Genomic DNA, 17,728 nt, shown 5'->3' on the forward strand with positions numbered 1-17,728 from the left:
GTGGCAGAAGTAGAAAGGTAAACAGGGCCAGAAGGAAAGAGGGCTGGGCTTGGACCCAAGAGCCCAGTGTTTCCATCCCAGCTCTGATGCATTTCAGCTATGTGACTCAATGCAAGTCACATCACCTTGATGAGTGGAGAATATATCTCTTAGTATTTGCTGCTTTAGGGAAAGTGGGTCCTTTGGAGGAATGCCAGGTATGGGCATGGCATTAATGCCTTCTCCTACAATGTCCAAGCCCAGAGTGCTCCTCTGCAGTTGCCACCCAACTGGGAGTGGGGAGAGGTGTTACAGTCAACCTGGTCAGCAGATAAGCAAGCAGCTTTATGTAAAATAGAAAATGCCCACCCCTCTCCAAAAGAAGTATGTATGGTACTAAAGAAAGAGCCTAACTCTAATTCTAATCCTGAAAGCACTCATCCCCCTCCCTGGGCCTTAATTTTGACATGTCAAAAGAAGGGGTTGGATCAGTGACCCTCTACAGCTATGTTGGTGAACCTGTGGCATGCATGCCTCCACGTGCAAGAAGGGGCTGCTTCATTTCCCCTCATCACAGCCCCTGAGGACATTTTTTACATCATCCTTCTCTCTGCCCAGCAGTGCAATGTGAGCACTTTTCTCCCTCCCATCTGGGGTAATGTGAGGGGCTCATACGCAGTCTAAGGTGCAGTCTGGGAATGCTGTCTCTAAAAAGTTTGCCATCACTGCTCTACCGCTTGCTTAGCTCTAACATCTAAAATTGTTTTTCCTGCACTTATTCTTTTTTTTTTTTTCACTTCCTTGTCCTCATCTTATGATTTCTTGAAAGCAGGGTTAGGGTTCTAGTTACCTCTAGATCTCCAAGGCCCAGTATATTACCATCCATATAGTAAGCGCTTAATAAAGACTTGTGGAATTAAAATCCATATTGTCTGCCTCCCAAGGATAGCACATGGAATTTGTAGGTTAGTGTCTCTCAAGCAATGATGTCCTGGGCAGGGAGGTCCCCTATTGGTACCTAGGCTCAAGAGTTGTGTTCTCACAAGCAGAGCGGATTCAATCCTATCAAAGCAAGGACACAATGCAAGAGGTGCATGTGGTCCTCAACAATGACTGGGCTGGGCTTGCTGCCCAGTCTAGAGATGGAATTGATCAATATTTCTGTATTCCATAGCAATACGCTAATCAGCATCAGAAGAATGGTAACTTAATTTGCAATCCAGACTTTTTGGCAATGGCCTGAAAGGTGTTGAAACACATATGCAACCCTGCACGTTATGGTGATTCGCTTTGCTCTGAAACATTCATGATTTGACATGGCTGATCACTTACTGTTACCTGAGCAGCTGCCCTTTGTGATTATGTTTGTGAATTGGATTCCACTGCATCAGTTCTGCTTACTTAGATCAAAGATGCAGCTGCTTTGGAATAATAACATTCTCCGAGTCATGGGGATGACAAGTTTGGCCCAAAGAGCTACGCCTACAGACCCAGGCTGTGCCAGCTGCCCTGTGGTTGTTAGTGGTCGGTCACAGCCCGATCTGCTCTTTTCCTCCAGACAGGCTGGACACAGACATAGGCTTTCTGGAAGCCACTTCATTTCCCCAGAATGCTGTCCCCATTGCTCTTGGCCCACCCAAATCCTACTCAGGCTTCAGGGTATGAGGCAACATGGTCTATTACAAAAAGTGCTTCAACTAGAGAAAAAAAGTTGTGAGTTTTAGTCCCAACTTCACATTTGTTTGGGAAAGTCATTTTTTTACCTCTCTGGGCCTCAGTTTTCTCATCTCTAAAATGAAGATAATGGCTGTCCTGGAGAAAAGGGCTTGTTTTTAAGGAAAATTTTTTTTTCATTAGAAGAGCTATAGGAATAGAAGTTACTATTATTCTCCAGGACTCAGCTCAAATCCTACACTCTCTGTGAAACCTTAACTGACCAGATTAATCTAAAGTAATCTCTGCTCGCCCATACAATTACTAGCCACATAATTTCTTTCAAATTACTTATATAATGCCTTGACATTTATTCTTTTGCCTTTGTGAGCTTTTAACATTTTTATTGGGATTTAAAAAAAAAATCTTTATCTTCTGTGTCTTAGAATCACCACTGTGTCTATTGGTTCTAAGGCAGAAGAGTGGTAAGAGCCAGGCAACAGGCGTTCAGTAACTTGCCCAGGATCACCCAGCTAGGAAGTGACTGAGGTCATATTTGAACCCAGGACCTCCTGTCTCTAGGCCTGGCTCTCAATCCATGGAGCCACACAGCTGCCTCACTTTTAATTTTTTAAAATAGTTGTCTTGCCTTTCTAACTCTCTCATATTCCAGTTGCTCTCATTTCTCCTCTGCCCAGCTGCTATGTTTTCCTTCTTAATGGATAATTGTGACCAAATCATTCCTCTGCTCAGAGCCCTTTAAATGGCTGACAGATCTCTGCTATCTCTTCCAGAAAGTCCAAACTATGGAAGCCTGGCCTTTGAAGGCCTCGAGTCTAGAGCAGGGGCCGGCAATCTTTTTGGCTGTGAGAGCCATAAACACCACATTTTTTAAAATGTAATTTCGTGAGAGCCATATGTTGCCAACCTCTGGTCTAGAGTCTAGTTTTGCCACTTACCACCTAAGTAATCTTGGGTCACTTTAACTTTGTTTGGCTTATCTCTAACATCTCTTCTGGCTCTAATTGGAGATCTTCCCTACCCAATCCTCCTCCCTGCATATTATTATTCTTTGATTCTACAAAACTATATAAGAAGAAGTAAAGTATCAGTAGAGACCCAACATGAGAGAGAGTAAAGAGAACTACCTGAGTTTGGAGCCAAAGGATCCTGGATTTATTTAAATTCTGATACTTAGTACTAACTATATTTGATGTCAGGAAAAACCATATTCTCACTCTGTGCCTCATCTGTCAAGGGAGGGAGCTAAACCAAACTGCTTTTAAAGTCTATGACTATTCACAATTTTTCTCTTAATCCATTTTCTTGCCATCCCCAGGTCCAGAAGCCCTATCTAACTGGCATTCCAGCTTTTTAATGTAAGTTTCTCTGGCACATCTTGCTAGTAATAAGTTCTCTTATCACTTCCTAATGCTCCCATGAACGGATCAAATTCTCCCATGTATTTCAGTCCTGTGTGTGTGTGCACGCACATTCTCCCTTTCTAGACACTGAGGTCTCTAAGGGCAGGGCCCATGCCTCTTACCTTTCTTTAGCTCTAGAGCAACTATTATAGCATCCCAGGATCTAACTATTGATTCCAATAAGTACTTGTACAATACTTGAACTGATACTTGTATTGATTTTAAGACAGAAGATAAGGGTTTTTTTTTAAATGCAGATTGTGGGGAACAGCTCTGGATACTAATTAAAAAATTCAAATCAACCAACATTCATTTATTTAAGGCAGGGGTCTGCAATGTATGGCTCTCGAGCCATATCTGGCTCCACCTCCCGACCGGCCAGTCCGGGCAGAGCCCCAGGATGTGCCCCAGGGGGCCCTTCAGCCCCTGCCCCATATTCCAGCACCTTCCACCTCCAACCTCCTCCTTCCGCAGGCGTTTATGGCTCTCACAGCCAAAAAGGTTGCCGACCGTTGATTTAAGCACTTACCGTTTTTCTTAGAATCAATACTATGTATTAGTTATGGAAGTGTGCTTGTATGCTAATAAAAATAAAAATTTAAATATGTTATGTATTGGTTCTAAGGTGGAAAAGCAATAAGGGCTAGGCAATTGGGGTTATGTGACTTGCCCGGGGTCACAAAGCTAGGAAATGTCTGAGGCCACATTTGAACCTAGGACCTCTCATCTCCAGGGCTAGCTCTTTATCCACTCTTCCACCTAGTTTCCCCTTTAACCAGCATTAAGCACCTACTCTGTGGGGCAGCAGCATGGTATAGTGACAGAATGATAGAAAGGAAGACCTGAATTCAAACTCTATACCTCAGCCACTTACTAGCTACAACACACAAAGACTCAATTTCCTAGCTCACAGAAATGAGAAGGTGAGACTCAATGAATGCATAAAGCCCCTTCTTCCAGCTTGAAAGCAATGATCCTCTTTTCTCCTCTCTTTTCCCAGAAGAATGCATTTGAAATCCAGGACAGGGATCATAGTACCACAGAAGTAGGACAGAAAAGGGCTTTCAAGATAGAACATCTGGCTCAACCTCTTCATTTTTACAGATGAGGAAACAGAGGTTATATGACTAGACTAAGGTCACCCAAGTAAGTAAATTTGGGATCAGGATATGAACCTATGTTTTCTGACTCTAAATCCTAAGAATTTTTCATTGCACCATGAGACAACCTTCCAACCTACTCTTCCTGTTGTTGCATAAATCAAATGTTTTTCTCCTATCTAAAGCAATAGCTGATCCCATGAACAGAGATACAAATCATAAGTATATGGCCACAAGTGAAGTTGGTGTGTTTATGTATCCATATGGTTCTACTTTGCCTCTTCCCTCATCTCCATTCGTTATTAATGTTGAAAAAAAAATTATTCAACCAGGAAAAGGAAACTTGAGCTGAACCTTTAATCTCTCTCTCTTTCTTTAATACACACACACACACACACACACACACACACACACACACACACACACACACACACACACACATTAGAATAATCTAATCCATGGAGCCCTAATTTTTAAGAATTGCATCCTTTGTACTTTGGGATTTTTCTTTTAAAGACCAAATGACCACATGCTCTCTTTTGATCTGCATACTGGCAGCATGCCCATCGCTAGAGAGATCAGGATCTAAAACAGAGTCTGTCCACCCTGCTGCACATATTCTGATGAGTAATACTCATGAAAACTGTATGGAAAACAGGTCAGCTTTCCTTTCCTCCCCAGGCATTTTAGAAATTCCACTGGTAGCCAGCAGAGGTCTCTCTTTACAATTTTTCCAGTGAAAGAAAAGTGAAGTTACTTTGGCTTTGTTGAGCAGCATAAAAATACTATCTTTCTTAAAGAATATATGGAGCCTACTTTCAATCAATTGATAATCCACAACATTTGTGGAATACTTATCTGGTGCCAGGCACTGTGCTAAGGGCTGGAGGCCAGAAGCTTGATTAATAAATAGTGATCCTCCACTCTTCTGTTCCATCATGCCTTTTCATTCCAATCCCTCACTACTCTTGGGAGACTAGTCTCTGGCCTTCCCTGCATATTCTGCTGCACAGACTCTGAAGCTGTGGATGGGACCTCAGAGATTACCTACTCCAATCCAATCATTTTATGCAAGAAAAAACACTGGGATTCTGGCAAAGGAAGTGACTTGCCCAAGGTCACACAAATAGTAAAGCCAGGATTGGGACCATGCTTTTTGCTTTGCTTACTTTCTGAACTATGATAGTATTTTGAAACAAGGGAAATAATCAGAGAATGTCAGAATGGAAAAGGTCCTAGTCTAATCCTCTCCAATTATAGAAGAGAAGCCTAAGGCTCAGAAAGGCCAAGTTATTTGCTCAAGGTCTAGTCAGTGACAAAGTTTGGGACTAAAATTCAGGTTTTTGACTCCTACCCCCTCTCTGGGGCTTCACTGTGACTTTCTCACTAGGGAGATGCCTCCATCTTGCAGTTCTCTCTTCTGATTGGTGACACTGGCCCTGATTTCAACGAGTTTACAATCTAATAAAAGGAGAAAGGCAAGGTTACAAATGTCTGAAAAAAAAAAAGGGAGAGTGAAATAAGTGAAAAGGAAAGGTTCAGGAAATCTAGGGGCAGACAGCTTCCATTTGGGGGAGGAGGAAGCAATCTGTTTCTCAAAGCACTTCCATCTTGTGTTGAACTAGAAAGATGTTAGTGCTAAGGGAGTTTTAGATGTTAGCCAATCCAACCCTTATCTGACAGCTATGAAACCTAGGATCCTTGGAAGGGGAGAGGCTTACTGGAAACCAAGGCCTCAAGATTCTATGGCACTACACAGCCCTCTCTTCCAGAGAAGGGATAAGCATTTCTTAACTTCCAGTCTTATCCTTTAAGGTTTTCATAAGACCTTTCAACCTGTTAACCATCCTGACAGTATCCCAGTTGTTACCATCCAACTCCCCTCCAAGTTCTGAGTGACATCACTTCATGAAGTCCCCAGCCCATGTTCACACTTCACTCCTGGCTCCACTCCATAATCTTCAGATCATATTTCTTTACCAGAAGCCTTGCCTCCATATAGTTCCCCCCTCTACTTCTACCCCCTCCCCTTTCTTTCAAGCACCTTCTCTTCATTAGAAACAGAAGTTTCATGGGGCAGCTAGGTAGCTCAGTGGGTAGAGAGCCAATCCTGGAGTCAAGAGGTCCTGAGTTCAAATCTGACTTCAGATACTTCCTAGCTGGGTGACCCTGGGTAAATCACTTAACCCCCACTGCCTAATCCTTATTGCTCTTCTGCCTTGGAACCAATACATAATATTGATTCTAAGACAGAAGGTTAAAAAAATGCAAAGGTAGATCCTCTTCTTTTTTTTACTTCTATTTCTACTTCCAGTGCTTAGTACAGTAAAAAGGCTAATAAATAAATAGTAAGTGCTTACTTAATAAATACTCTCTCACGACATCTTAGCCATCTATTCTTCCCACCCATAGCTATTAGTCTTCTTTCTATTATACTGGGCTGCCTTCCATTTGTTTTTGCCTCTCAGAGTAGGACTCAGGAAGGGGGATATTTAGAAGGAATCAAAAGCATGACTGAGAAACAAGAGAATTTTACTAACCCCTGGGGATATCCTTATTTAGCTTATTTATAACTGTTGTATCCAAAGGTAATTGGTTTAGGTTGACCCTAGGATGGGGGCATTTATAAGGGACCCAGCTCCCTTCATTTACTTCTGGGGACCCCCAATCAGAGAGAGGCATGAGCCAGGCTAAAGAACAGAGGGTACCTGTGAAGGACCTGCAGCTGCTGAAGTATGGGGATTTGTATGGTAGGACTGCTTTGCAACTATGCAAGATGGATGACTACTCTTCTTTGTTCCTGATGATCATTTATCCCAGTGAAAGGGGGGTAACTGTCCTTAAATGAGCATTTCAAAACGGAAGTACATTTTATTCCACTTCTTACTTTGGAGTATGAGGGCCATTATCCTAAAGGCTCAAGAATTAAAGCATCTGTCCATGTGGGATAGTATCAGGAACCTTTAGGAAGGCATTTAAGACCAACCACTATCTTGTTCTGTTGACAAATTCTTTACTTGATATGTTTCCCAGTAGTTATGAGCAAGGAAATAGTAACTTTCCTTCCTGTCGCCTAGATGCTCTGAGACACTATTCCCCCAAACAGAAGCTTGACTTTAGCTGTTCTCAGTTTGAATGACTTTTGCCATTGGGAAGCAAGAGGACTGCCAAAAAAGGGAGGCAGGTTTTTGTCAAGTGTGAAATCAGGACAAAGGAAAGACAAAATGAAATTGGCCATACTACAAGGCAATGGGTTTTAAAAAACTACAATTCTGTCATATGCATGTAACCATAAACTTCCCTCAAGTTTGTAACATAGGTATGCTCTGAGTTTAATTAAACTAACTACTTCCAGGCCAGGTGCATAACTGATCAGCTGTGTCCAGAGAGAAATTATACACCTTCCCAAGCTGCTGATCCCTTCTAATGAAGGACTGGGCTCTCAGGGCAGGTGTCACAATACCACATATTTTAAAAATAAAGTGGAGGGGGAAATCTCTGAGAAGTATCTGATAAAGTCAGCTTAAACCTGCTCAGTATAAATAATAAAAACTCTAAGGCTTCAAAGTTGACAAAGTATTTTCTTCATAGCAACTCTATGAGAAGCAGTAAAAGGATTTTACAGAGGAGGATACTGAGGCTCAAAGGGGGGAGTGACTTGTCCACTGTAACACAAGAGTACATTTCAGAGCTGGGTCTGGAAACAAAGATTGCTGACTACAAGTCTGCTGCTATTTCCACTATATCACATCGCTCCCAGCAACTGGACTTTCATCAACCCTTGTTTACACCACCATCCACCAGCTACTATTCCACTGATTCAGACCTGACCTACGAAGTTTATGTAATCTCAGTAGGGCCAGCCCTAAAGTCAGGAGCCTTGCCTTGGATCCCCCATCATGTCCTGCCCCTACTTCATCCATTACCTCTTATCCTGGGATCATCCATAAATTACTGATGCCCAATTAGCTGGTCTGTGAATTTCCTGAGATGAGGGATACTGGGAAAGAAACCAAAGGTGATGGGTGAAGCTTCTTGAAACAATTGTTCCAAAACTCTGAGAAAAGTCTGGCTGAGGCTCTAATCCTTAGGGATCTATGCAATGCCCAAATCATTCTTGGGGAGCTTATGATCCAGTATAGCACTTGATTATTGACTGATGCTGTGCTCCTTATCAACTTCTTCATCTATAAAATGAACACAATGATGCCATCTATCCACCCAAATAGCTGCCTGGGTACTGAGCAAAAACATTCATGTCAATCTGAATTCTTGAAGTCTTTTGCGTAGCAAAGAACAGGCATGCCCAGCTAGGGACATCTGTCTGCATGGGCATCCTGATCTCAAAGATTCATTAGGATGAGTAAAAACTGAGTGTGGGCCCCCTGAATAAGAATATCCTCTGCAACAGTGCCCATGGGTGGCAAGCTGGTTTGCTGAACCCTCCAGGTGTAAACATCGAGTGAGGAATGACTGTCTGTCTTCCTCCCACTGATAGTCCTGGGGGACAAGCACCCCAGTGGGACTAGATTGGTTTGTTCATTCTTGGCTAAGATCTGCTTCTGACCCTTGGTGCCAAAGATTTCTCCCATCCCCTTTTCAGCTTTCTTTTATGGGTCCTTCCTCTACTAGGATATAAGTTCGGGGGGGAGGAGGGGGGGGCAGAATTGCTTTTTTGTCTTTTCTTTGTACCTTCAATCAAAGCAGGGAGCAAGGCTCCAGCTGAATGCTTCAATCTGGTTAACCACTACAAGCCCCAACTCCTTAGGGCTAATCCTAGACCCCAGTAAGACCATAGGAGGTATTCTGTGTGTAACTGGCCAGTGCAGAGAGAGATGGAAGAAGACATCTAGAGCATACAGCATTATTATTCACTGATCTTCCAACATGTGTCCCTCTACCAATCCTATTTCCACCCTCCCCCAACCTCCAACCCATGCAAATATAGCCTCCAAGATTGTTTTGGTCATTAAATGATTTGGCAAAGGGCTGATTCTATGACCTCTTAAAAACATGCCAAAGGCCATCTTTGGAGGGAAAAGCAGAAAGTCACTAAAGTTTCCCCATCATTGGATGTTTAGGCTTTGTTCCTGATACCACTATTAGTGGGAAGAAACAAAATCCTTTCAGGGCCCCACAGGAGATGCCCAGGGGCTCTATGATACACATTCCCCAGAAGTATCCTTTCCAATAAGGCTGACAGAGTTGACAAGATTTTCACTTTGCAGAGAAGCACCCAAGCTGCTAACCTGCTCCATATTCTCTTAGAAATGTAAACTTTAGCAAAGTTGTAGGATATAAAATAAACCCACATAAATCATCAGCATTTCCATATATTTCCAACAAAAATCAGCAGCAAGAGTAAGAAAGAGAAACTCCCATTTAAAATCACTCTAGACAACATGAAATATTTGGGAATCTATCTGCCAAGAAGAAAGGAGGGAGACAAGAATCATATAACTTTGAAAACGTATCTGTAAATTTTTATTGGAATAAAGAAACAATTTTAATTTAATAAAAATTTAAATAGGATTTTAAAAAATAATTATACAGAAATGATGGGTTTACAAAATACCTGAGAGAACAAAAGGTTAAAATTTATAGACAAAATCTATCTATACCTTTGTTATATTTTAAATACATCTTTATGCCATAAAAAAGGATAATGCAAACACATTTTCAAAATCTAGTGAAAAAAGGAACAATGTAGTAGAAAGGGAGCTGGGCTGGGATCACACAGAAAATAAGTGACATTAAAATTTCATCTTTTTTTTTAAGAGATCCAGGGTTCCTTTCACTAAATCACCCTGCTCAGACTTGAAATACATTGAAAACAACAAGAATTTAACAGGGCCAAAGAGATGCAAAACACAATGGTAAAAAGCTACCTTTTGTACTCCTTTGCTCATTCAACAAATATTTATGAACCACCCACTCCCTTGTGCACACTTAGGCTGGCCTGAGTTTCCAGCCTGCAATGTGGGGAGTGGAAAGAGACCTAACTTGGGAGCCAAGCCCTAGATTCCAATCCTCACTCTGTCCCTGGCTACCTACATGTGACCTTTGGGCAACTTCTCTGAACTCTTTTGTAAAAATTAGGGGCTTGGATTCAATTGTCTTTAAGAGCTGATCCTAAGACCTCTTAAAAACATGTCAAGGGCCATCTTTGGAGGGAAAAGCAGAAAGGTGCTATAGTTCCCCTATCAGAGGATGTTTAGGCTTTGTTCCTGGTACCATTATTAGTGGGAAGGGAAACACAATCCTTTCAGGATCCCACAGAGGATGACCAAGATTTTCAATTTGCAGAGAAGCACCCAAGCTGCTAGCCTGCTTGATATTCCCTCAGAAAGGACGATATAAGATATAAACACATTTTCAAAATCCACTAAAAAAAGAGGAAGAATAGTATGGCAGAAAGGGGGCTGGAATGGAATCAGATCAAGCCCTGGGGCTTCCATTCCAGCTCTTTCACTTGGACCTTGAATGAATCCTCTCTTTTCTCTGGGCCTCAGTCTTCATCTGTAAAACAGGAGGTTAAACTAAATGATCTCTAAGATTTCTTTTTGGCTGTAAACCTAAACCCAGGGCAAATCACGTTCCCTCTGTGCACCTCAGTTTCCTCATCTGTGAAATAAAGAGGGTTGGTCTTTGATTACATTCTATATTTGATTACATTTCCTATCTGGAAAATATTATTTCTGGAAAAGGATAGTTATTGTTAACAAAGATTTAAAAGCAATGAATGAAAAGCACTTAATAAATTTTTACTATGCACCAAATATTATGCTAAGGATAGGAACAACAACAACAAAAAAAACCAAGACAAACCCTTCCTCAAGAAGCTTATTGTTGTAGTTGTTCCAGCTATGTTTGACCCTGTGACGTCATTTGGGGTTTTCTTGGCTGGTATGGCTTGCCATTTCCTTTTCCAGTTTTTTTTAACAGATGACAAAACTGGGGCAAATAGGATGAAGTGACTTGCCTAGGGTCACACAGCTAGTGTCTGAAGCCAAATATGAACTCAAGTCCATCTGACTGGTAGGCCTGGCACTCTTATCTGCTGCACCACCTACATGCCTTGAGATAAGAGTGTTTTTGGTTGGGAAAAGTCTCTTCTCTTAGACTTCTGTGGAGATTAAAATTAATGTGCAAAATACTAAATATTATATTTTAGAAATTTTAATAATAAACTAACTAAAAAGGTTGTAACCAGCCCACTCCCAAGAGCAAAAAAGGAAGAGGGAGGAGTTACAGCCAACTATAAAACAATAACATGACCATGCAAAGGTGGAGATGCAGGAGAGATTAAAGGGAATTTTGGGAAATGCTAAGGAACTTATGGGGGATGTAGTCCAAGGTTTGAAATCTCCATTTATACACTTCTCTCCACCTCTGATCCTCAGAGCAATGCCATGCATAGAACAGCCAACTAACATAGCCTTTTCAAAAACAAAGATAATGTTGATTTGACTACTACTAAAGGGGAAAAGAGCAGGAAGAGGGAATGAAAGTGAAGGAAGGGTGGACAAGGAGATGGCTAGCATGGATGGGATGGATAATAAGGTACAATATGGAGCATGTTTTGGGGTTTAGGGATAATTGAAAGAGAGTGGGTCATGTATATTTGTGCCAATTGACTCACCAATCAAGATAGTACAGCCCTAGGCCAATGGTTCCAAAATTCAATGGATTATGAATTGATTAGATCACCTAAGACAAGATCTTAAGAAAGTCAGGATATTCCTAGAGATGAGGACAGTAGCAAGTGTGGCATGACAGTAAAGAGATAACCAGGATAGGCAGTTGGGATAGGTTATTATAAAGGAATGCAATGATAGGAAAACATTCTACTTGAACACTTGGCAGTAACTATGGCCCTTTAGTGAGAGCAAGAACCATGAAAATAAATGGAGAACACTTAATTCATTTTTGCATATGTGGACAGTGAAAGGCAAAAACACCTCCATTAGTCACAGAACAATAAGGAGCAGCTGTGATGGCTGCCTCAATTGTGTTTCTGGGTGTAGGAAGGAGCCTAAGAAGCCAAAGTGAAGAAAAGACTTTCAAGGTCAAAATGTTCTGTCTTTTATAGTAGGCACTCTCGGACATCAAAGTTTCTGCAAAGATGGCCAACTGAGATCTCCAAATACAAACTTTCAAAGGATCTCAATGTTTTCATTGAATTCCAGTAATATTTCCTCGTTCCTTCTGAATTGAATTCTTCATGTTTTGGTTACAAAATAAAAATACTTTGAACTGAATGAAAAAGGCCAGTGTTGGCACACCTGTTATGGGATGTGAACAATAAGCAAATCAGACACTTTTCTCTACCCCCTTCTGACATAAAATCACCCTTGGTTCATGTGCCATAACACTAAAACCTGGAGTCTTTCCATTTTGGCCCAGTGTTCCATCAGGAGTCATTGTCATTGAGTCATCAGGAGAAAATGGCCCCACTTAACAGGAAGAAAAAGCTTAATCTACTTTGTATGATGGTGCGTCTAATGAGGAAAAAAATACCATCCCACCCCCTAGCCCTTGCTTCTCCTGTTTTGTTTTGTTTGGGGGAAGGGGGGAGGCCCGCGGGTCCTCAAGGATGTAGAGCACCTTGGCATTTGGATTATTAAAGTCATGCTGAATTTTGAGATCCAAACCTCTTTCATTTCACAGAGAAGAAACTGAGGTATAGAGAAAGAAAATGACTCATAAGTAATAGAGCTGGGAACTGAGCTTGCTCCACTATGGGATAAGCCACCATCTCATCTAATCCTGTTTCTGGAAACCTCTTCAAATTTATCATTGTTTGGTTCAGAGGTTACTGACTTTCTTTAAAAAAAAAAAAAAAAAAAAATTCTAATTAACCATCATTTATTCCCCTCCCCTCGCCCCCAAACCGAAAACCTTGTAACAATGAAAGCCTTAAATTTCAAATCCACACTTAGTCCTTTATTACTTTTTCTTTTCTTTTCTTTTCTTTTTTAAACCCTTACCTTCTGACTTGGAGTCAATATTGTGTATTGACTCCAAGGCAGAAGAGTGGAAAGGCTAGGCAATGGGGGTTAAGTGACTTGCCCAGGGTCACATAGCTGGGAAATGTCTGAGGCCAGATTTGAACCTAGGACCTCTAGGCCTGGTTCTCAATCCACTGAGATACCCAGATGCCCTCTCAGTCCTTTATTTCTTGATGTGATCACTAGGGATACAAAAGAGAAGAATCCTTAAAGGACTTCTACTGGGGAGATAATTTGGAGGGGGAAGCATTAACAACTGGGGTAAACAGGAAGCAGCACCTACCACAGGGCTCAAAGGAAAACAGAAACCCTAAAAGGTTAAGGCAAAGGGAAAATGTTCTAAGTGGCAATGAGGGGGCACAGCTTGTGCAAAGTTAAAGAGTCAGGAGATGAAATATCTAATTAAGGGAATGGCTATCACAGGAAACTAGGTGGTACAGTGACTAGAATACCTAGCCTGGAATCAGAAAGATATAAATTCAAATCTGACCTCAGGCACTAGGTGTGTGACTTTGGCCAAGTCCTTTAAAGCCCTGTTTGCCTCAGTTTCTTCAACTCTAAAAGGGAATAATAATACCACCTACATTCCAAGGTTGTTGTGAGGATCAAATGAGATTATAATTGTAAAACATCTAGCACAGCATCAGGCACATGGTAGGAACTATATAAATGCTAGCTATTATTATTACTATTAGTCTAGTTTATCTGAAACAGAGTTCATGAAAAAAATAAGCAACAGCTCCCAAGGCTTTTGTTTTTCAGAGTCTCCAGCCATGATTAGACAGGACAGGAGATTCATATGCCACTAAAGTGAAATCCTTAAACCAGTGCCCAACAGAGAAAAAGCACTGTCTTTTTGGGGGGGTGGGGTGGGGAGAATGGATTCATCCCAGTATTACTTTAACTTTTTTTAATTAACAACTTCAATAAAGGCATAGATTCTCTCATTTTCACATGATCAGATTAGCAGATGTCACAAAGCAACAGGAGATAACATAAAGGTTCACCAAAAGGAGATTCTAAAGATCTTGAGCTACAAGCCTGGACCAAATACCTTTCTTTTGGGTATGAGATGGGAACAAGAAAGTTAACTGTGGGCTTCAGTGGTCTATCTTCTTGGTATAAATCAATAGTGTAATATGGCACCTTAGAAGAGTAATCCAATCTCAGGTTTCAAAGAAGAAAAACAGTGTCGGGGGCTGGAGAGGTGAGAGATGGCCCTGCAGTACTCTGCCTTTGTGTACCAATTGTAATGAATAAATAAAACCCCAGGTTTTGATAGAGTTGTGGAGCAATAGGTGGCATTGGTGAAACCTCCTATATGAATGGTAAAGTGAGTTTACTTAGAATCTGCTTCAATGACCCTGCAGCTGCTTGTAATTTATAATGAATCAGCTAACAGGGATAAGTTGCTCACTTGAGTCCGCCTACTACCACTGACTAATGAGGGAGTGATTAGTTTCCCTCAATTAGTAATTAGATTATATGATGACTTCAAAGGTAATAAACTCTGAACTCTATTTCTGACTGTGATTGTTAGATTTAAACCAGAAGATCAGTAATTATAAAGTTGTCTTCAGAAATTACCAGGAGAATCAATAACTGACAAACTTCTCTTTGGAATGTTGAGAATAAACCAGGTCTGTATTATAGTTTCTTTATATTAACTAATTTAATGATAATAAGGTAAAGGAAAGGTTGGGGTGAATAATGAGGAAAGGAATTTAAAGGATGAATCCTAAACCTTATCTATATGTTGAATTTATACTAAATCTTCAGTAGATTTCTAAAGAAGTTGATATCCTGAAGCCTGCCTGGCCAGAGGCCCAACTCTGATTGCTTGATGGTTTATCTAAGTCCACGATGATTTTGCTTTTGTAGTTGATCTTCTTGTTGATATTTAGATTTGTATATTGATGTTGATTTATAGATGTTGACTAATGAATAAAGCTGGATGCTGATACACACAGAATAGCCTATGAGCAGCAGCTTAGGTACCTAATCCTAACAGATATCAGTAACCTAGCTAAGAGACAATCCTGAGATGACCCTTTCCTCCCACCAGTATCTCAAAATTGAGACCCTCATGTTCTAAGTTTTCCTCCTTTTATACGCAATCTCAACTGACTTTTGGTGTCATGTCAGCTCAAATGTGCTCTCTGCATTCTGCATTCCAACTCAGTAACTGGCAATCATGCTGGTCCAAAATGGCTTCTTGCAAAAGTATTTACACAATGAGTATAGAATGGCATAGAGTTCCAGGCATTTCAGAAACAGCACTAATAAGCTGGAAAGCACCATGGTGAAGGTACTCAGGACAGTGAAGTGCTACAGAATTAGGACTGCTTCAAATACCAGCATCAGATCAATGAGGCCTTTTCCCCTGATGCTCTCAAGTGTTGGGACCTGCCCTGGAAATGACTATGAAGTTACTTTATGATTTGGGTATACTTATACAATCTGGGTATAAATTGTTTCTTCCCACAAAATGAGCTCTTGGAAGACAAGGACTATCTGGATGACTACTGCCTGGCCCAGTGCCTAGTGCATCATGGCCCAGATCAAATATGTGAGACCAGAGTCTGAATCCTGCCTTGGATGTTTATGGAGAAAGTCATTTAACATCTCAGTTTCACTTTCCTTATCTGCAAAATGGGGATAATAATAACTCCTACCTCACGGGGCTGCTTTGAGGGCAAACAAAATGAGATGATATATGAAAAGAGCTTTGAAAATCTTAAAAACACTATTGAAATGTTAGCTACTTACTATTATAATTAGTGCTTCTTAAACATATATTGAGTGACTGATAAGCTGAAGAAATCAGGATGTTAAGCTTTGAGAAGAGAAAATCTAGGTGGCCATGGTAGCTGCTTTGAGTACTAGAAAGGCTCAAAGAGGGTATACAACTCAGAACAACAGCTATAAGCTGTAGTGGCAGAACTCAGGCTCCAGGAAAGAACTTTGTACCCATTAGAGTTATCCTAAAATTTAGGGGGGCTGGTTGGGGAAACAGTGGGTTCCCCTCCAAGGAGGTCTTCAAACAGGAGTTGGACAGTTACCACTTAGTAAGATATATTGTAGAGAAGATTCTTGTTCAGGAATGGGGTTGGATGAAAAGTCCTTGAAAGTCCTTTAATTCTGAGATTTGGGGATTCAAATCTCTCTCTAACCTGTTGTCTCCTAAATGCTAGGCCCTAATGTGATCTAAGAATTAGTAAGGCCTAGGGTGGCATTTGGCCCTTTGTGGAGATCTCCACCCACATCTGAGTTAAAGTGTACCATCTCTTTAAGGCAGACCACTTTTAGCAACCAGGGCTACCACTGAGTATCAAAGGCTTTATATTAATAAGATCTAAGCCAGTGAAATATTTTAAGAGCAGAAACAAGTAAGTTATTCCCAACCCCATTCTAACAGCATCTTCATTATGAACATGAAGCCCTACAGAGCCATAAAGAGAGGAACAATGATGATTAAGTCAGAGAAGTTGAGATAGCATATTTGCATGTAAAGAGGCCTGGTCTAAGCAGAGGCAGATGGGCAGGCAGAGTGGTTACTAACTAGCTGAGACTCATTTTTCCATGACCTCCACCAGCAGCCTTCTCACCCAAAAAATCCTCCACGCTAGCCTGAAACATCATTTCAGGATGGGCCTCAGCCATGCTCTCCTTATTTCCAGTTGAACTCATCACCCAGGGCTTCTCTACCTCCCTGAGAGCAGTCTTAACCTCCCTTGCCTCTATCTTCTGATTCCCCTGTATTTATATCTCTAGTGCTTAGGCTCAAAAGGGCTTAACAAAGATTTCATCTACCTTTTTATCAATCTGTGTGACTTTAGTCAAGTCATGACCTCTGTGAGATTCAGTTTCCTCTTCTGAGGTCCAACTCAAGCAACATGGTCTTCAGAAAGCCTTCTGTGGGCCCCCACCTTCCCACTCTCGTCCAGGTTCAAGAGGCTCTTTTCCTTTCTCTCTTCCTCTCTTCCTTTCCCCAGCCACCCTCTTTTGCTCTGATCCCATTCTATCTTGTGTTCCCATAAATGTAGACATATATCTCTCTCCTCTTCTCTCCAACTAAGTCCGAGTCCCTTAAGGCCTTTATTGGTTTTATACTCCCAGTACCCAGCCTGCCGGAGGTGATTTATAGACAATTCACTGAATTGACAAAAAATCGACAAAAGCCCTAAGCTCCCAAAGCCCCAGCAGCACCTGCACACATTCCTGACATTCTCATCAGGCAAGACTGAGCCCGCTCTCCTATTTCCAAAGCATGCACAATGTTTCCAGAGCTGATGATCTCAAGAGGGCAATGCAAGCCCTCCTATGAGAATCAGGCCGTGCACATGCCTACCAAAAGGAACTGGTGAAAGGTCAAAGCCTGAGTTTCCTCTTCTGTAAAATGTGAGAGCTGGGCTAGATGGTCATTAAGGTTCCAGAAAGTGACTAAATCTCATAGTGGAGACTAGCATCTTAGGTTAAGAAAGTCTTCTCAGGGAAAGCATTTGGTGAGAGAAGGAGAGAAGCCAAGAATGGACACCAAGACTGAAAGATCCTTTTAGAA

The 17,728-nt window shown here is 41.3% G+C and overlaps 1 protein-coding gene across 2 annotated transcripts in view; it reads right to left on the bottom strand.

Annotated features, from left to right (window-relative positions):
* CAPZB (capping actin protein of muscle Z-line subunit beta) overlaps positions 1–17,728 on the bottom strand; it is a 168,114-nt gene that overhangs the window by 61,387 nt on the left and 88,999 nt on the right. The window lies entirely within an intron of this gene.

This window comes from Gracilinanus agilis, chromosome 3, assembly GCF_016433145.1.
Source record: "Gracilinanus agilis isolate LMUSP501 chromosome 3, AgileGrace, whole genome shotgun sequence".
Lineage (NCBI taxonomy): Eukaryota > Metazoa > Chordata > Mammalia > Didelphimorphia > Didelphidae > Gracilinanus > Gracilinanus agilis.